This window comes from Calidris pugnax, unplaced genomic scaffold (genome assembly GCF_001431845.1).
Source record: "Calidris pugnax isolate Ruff unplaced genomic scaffold, ASM143184v1 scaffold314, whole genome shotgun sequence".
In the NCBI taxonomy this organism is placed as follows: domain Eukaryota; kingdom Metazoa; phylum Chordata; class Aves; order Charadriiformes; family Scolopacidae; genus Calidris; species Calidris pugnax.
Window position 1 is genome coordinate 485312 of NW_015091027.1, and position 4761 is coordinate 490072.

The 4761-nt window shown below is 52.8% G+C and overlaps 1 protein-coding gene across 1 annotated transcript in view; it reads right to left on the reverse strand.

Moving 5' to 3' along the window:
- LOC106896171 (disintegrin and metalloproteinase domain-containing protein 9-like) overlaps positions 1 to 4761 on the reverse strand; it is a 33074-nt gene that overhangs the window by 27795 nt on the left and 518 nt on the right. The gene's annotated exons all lie outside the window — the stretch shown is intronic.

The following is a 4761-nucleotide window of genomic DNA, read 5'->3' on the forward strand; positions in this document are numbered from 1 at the left end:
CTCCGCCCGCCCGCCCGCCGCTCCGGAGGGGCCCGGGCCCCGGGTGGGGAACGGCAGCCGGTACCCCCCACAGCCCGGCCCGGCGCCCGCCCGAGACCCCTCATCACACGCCGGCCCCACGGAGCTGCGGGGCGCCCCGGAGAGAGCCCCGCTGAGGCGGGAGAGGGGCCCGAGCGGCACCGCCCGTGTGACAGCGGCTGGGGAAACCTGGCGTTAACGTTTCCAGTGCTTTCTTAGAGAAAAAAACAACCAAGGGCCGAGCAAGCGGGTCCCGAGAGCAGGCGGGTCCCGAAGGAAAAGCTGGCGGAAGGGGGCTGGTGTCACAGCCCACAGACACCGTCACTCCTGGCCTTTCCTTCCAAAAAAAACTACATCACGAATGAGAAGCACATGGGACCAGCACCTCAGCGTAGCCCCCCACCACGGCACACGGGTAAGAGAGCAGCTCTCCAGCAGGAGACACGGTCCCCGGCGGTACAGCCCCCCATCCACACCTGCCCGTGATGCTCGGCCACACAGAACCCCTGGGCACCTCCCGGGGTGCCCCATGGAGCACCCCATGGAGCACCCCATCTTCCCCCGAGAGAGGAGGAACAAACAACTTGTGACACATCAGTCACGTTACGGATGGAGAAGCACCCTCGTGCCATAGTGATAAGCAGCATACAAGAGCCTAGACAAATAAAATCCAATTTTACCGACAACAACTCTGATACTGATAACCTCTCCTGGCTTTCCAAGTGTGATACCTCCTTCCCCCGGGAGAGGAGGAACAAACAACTTGTGACACATCAGTCACGTTACGGATGGAGAAGCACCCTCGTGCCATAGTGATAAGCAGTATACAAGAGCCTAGACAAATAAAATCCAATTTTACCGACAACAACTCTGATACTGATAACCTCTCCTGGCTTTCCAAGTGTGATACCTCACAGGTCTTTTTGAGCTTCCACGTTCTTTTCCCTCCTAGGTCACTGAACAAAACAGATGGAGCGAAACACCTCCCCGAGGATGCAGAGCCAGCCCTGTGCCAAAGGCCACTCACGTCTCAGCAGCACAGACAGCAAGAGGTGAGCACCCTTTGAGGGCCACCAGCCAGAAACATCCCTGCACAGCCAGGTCCTCACTCACAGGGGGCTGACCGACGTCCACCATGCTGTAGAAACTGAATGCACATAATCTAAAGATGCCATCAGTAAACATGTAACAGACTGAGCAAAGGGCACAAGTCTTCTCCCCCTTAGCAATGAGTTCTTGGCAGACCTCGTAAGATATTTATGCTGCTGTCACTACGGTGACCAATTAAAGAGAAAAAAAGTCATTTGGCCCTTTGCACCCCCAAACCCAGCATCTATTTTTGCAGGAGCTGTAGGAGTACAACCTGCGACTCAGGTTTCCCCCCTTGCAGCCTCCAGCAACGAGGAAACCTCCCGTTCCTGTGGGAAGGAGCCAACAGCTTGACAACCTGCGACTCAGGTTGCAGCCTCCAGCAACGAGGAAACCTCCCGTTCCTGTGGGAAGGAGCCAACAGCTTGACTCTACGGAGCCAGTTTTATGTACCCGAACAGACAGAGCACAAAGCTGGGCAGGAAGCTGGCACGTGAAATTGTATAATAGTGCAAGGTGAGACGAGGATTTTATTCCCGCCTGATGTGTGTTTATTCCCACCACAGAGGTTGTGTATCTCCAGCCCTTACAGACACTGCACAGAGCACTGGAGTCACCAATACCCTCTGCTGCCCATAAGCTGGGTGTTACTGGGACACCAGAGGCTTCCCAGGGCTGAGGGTAATATCACAGATCAAACACGACCGTGCAGTGTACAAATAACACACAAACCTCAAACACGGACCCGACCGTGCAGTGTACAAATAACACACAAACACGAATCATCCCACGGTTCCTGCCTGAGGGGCATGAGATTCCCAGGTTTTAGCAAGAGCCATATCCGTCTCCCTTGACATCTCCTGTCACCACCACCCCTGCTGCAGCCCTGCAATACCAGGAATTGAAGATGATGCACCTCAAAGCTCCAGAAAGGAAGCAGAAAGGAGGCCGGAAAGCTGGGACAGCTTCTGAACACACACTTGGGGTCAAATGCAAACCTGCTGACTTTGGAAACAGAAAATCTGGAGAAGTGCTCATGTGATCAACCAGTGGAAACACACCTGGAACGGCCACATCAGCAGAGCTATCGCTTAGACACCATGGAAGACACTTTTGGAGAAGAACCAGGTGAAACAAACCAATAAATCCCAGAGCTCTGCAATGTCCTAAGTCACAAATGAAACCTCAAAGTCAAGCACGGATTGAGGCCATGAGTTGTCTTCAGCACAGATTTTATGACTAGAACAAGGCAAAGTGAGAAAATCCATTGCAGACAAGAGCCTTAGAGATTAATTGATATTAAAATCAGGATGTTTCATTCTCTCAAAGGCTTAAATCAGAGCAATATGCTTCTAAATAGGCATAAAAGGCAGAAACAGGAAATATCCCAAAGAAGTGAACTTACTAAGAAAAAATGTACACAAATGGAAACCAAATATGTGTGCTGGATGTCTCACTCCCACAGGACACTGGTAATACAAGGCTAAGCCACGAACACGGCAGCCAGGCCAGCTGAAATCACTCGCTGATGGGGCTACAGAGCCAAAAAGATGCAAACCCAACCATTTACACCCAAGGCAAAGCAGTATCCAGCGTGATAACAAAGCTGATGTGGTAGATGTTGAAAAGGATCTCACTCGGTGGCTGGGGAAAGAGGGGGGGATTCAATGTTTTTCAAGGAAAAGCATTCCATCATCCTGTGACAGGGCTGACAGTGGGACCACAAGGCAGCAGCCCTCTCTCTCAGGGGACAGTGCGAGGCCAGAGACTTAATGACCAGCAAATAACTGGGGCCTCTGGGTCTCCTCTGCAGAACTAAGGCGAGCCCAGGGAAAGAGGCATCTCCTCCCTTGTGTTCTGTCACCACCAACCCCCCTTTAGAAGATTTTTCATCCGATTCTGAAGGGGAGCAGGGCTGCTGTACATGAGCACAGTACACCCCGTGTGTCAGGGCATAACTCCTGTGTGCCTGTGGGTACTGGTGGAGGTCGCTGGTGCTGGGTGAACTGGGTGACAAAGTCCACGGGCTGTGCTTTAGAGAGCCACACAGTGCTGGAGCCGACTGCGAGGGCAGGGGAGAGGATACGGAACCAATTCCCCAAATGACATCTGCTGCTTGCCAGTTATTTTCACAGTTCTGCGTTACAAAGCTGTGGAATCAGCAAGAAAGGAAATTTCTCAGAAATCCTCATGCTGGGGCTGGCTGTTACACTCCCCGTTCCAGCGACTGCTCCACACGTACCTCTGCCAGGCTGCAGGCTGTCAGGGCTCCCACTGAACCGGGTAAACACGCAGCAGTAGTTTTAAATAGCAAAGTCAGATGTGTCATGTTCTCCCTCCAACCTCAACCCTCCTGGCTCCCACATCCTCTCCACACACCACGTGTGTGGTGTTTGCTTGTAAGCACTGTAAATAAGACAGATTAAGGATTTTGGATGGGATCAGGACTTCGCTGACATCACCAGCAACAGTCCAGCTGGCTTAGGAAGCACACTCATTAACACCAGACGGTGATTGCTGGCTGATGGGCACCTATGAATCCTGGTAATGGCTCCTTCCCAAATACATTCTTATCAAATTACATGTTTTGCCTGGCTTCCAGCTGGAGTTAATGAATGCCACGTACCTGCCTCAAACTGCACTTGGCATTTCCAATCTAATGACCTCAGGACACTGGGAGGGGGATTAAATGAGGTAGAAGAAAAGGAGGCAGAAGAACACTGACGGAAACAGGCAGCAGCTTGTCCAGATGTAGAGGGTGAATAGCAGGATCCCTGTCTCCAGCTCTGCCTTTCTATAGCCGAGTCTGCTGTTCTCTTCAATTAATCACCGAGTCTCATCCAGAAAGCACTCAGAGGTGGAGCTCTACAGCTCTCCCAACAGAGAGGCACCAAGAGCAGGCAAGGGGGACTCCGAATGCCAATCACTCTGTACAAGGAGCAGGGCAGTTAGGATAAAAAAGTTCTGCTCCCTGACTATCCAAGCTGGACTAGGCCCTCCTCTGGCCAGGGGGATGGCCTAGACAACTCTTGAAATCCCTTCCCTGTTTTCCTATTAATGGGAAATTTGCTCAATGAGTTCAGTGCTGCTTATTTTCAAAAGACTTTGAGTCACACTTCAGGGGAGTCAAGGGAACACAGACACGTTTTCACCCCTCCTGGCTCTAAGCCTCCTCCAGGCAGCACTTGGCTGTACAGCTCCCTCGGGACCCTGACCTGCAGCTGCCCTGGCTGGGATTCCCTTGCTGTCACCTCGCCTCCAACAGCCTTCCCAGCCCCTTTGGGCACCATCTTTCCCCCAGCAATTAACGTGGTAAAGCCCGAAACATCAAACCCTAAAGCATGAGCTTCATTTGCACCCACTTCAAAGCTGCTGTACGCTGACAGAACGGTGTAACACCCGAGTAAAACACGCTCGACGTGATCTTTCCCCCGGCGGCCTCGGTGCCACACACAGACCTCTGCCCCCCAGCCCACGCGATGTGCCTTTAAGCTATTTCTAAAGCCACTTGGAAGCCTCTTAAGCATTAAGGGAGGGCTTAGTGGGACAGCTGGCCGTGACAGCCAAGAGACCAATTCCGGTCGCCGGGCAGAGGAAAGCCAACCCTGGCAGTGCCACCCCCCAGCTCGCCAGCCGCCACCGGCCGGTAGCCAC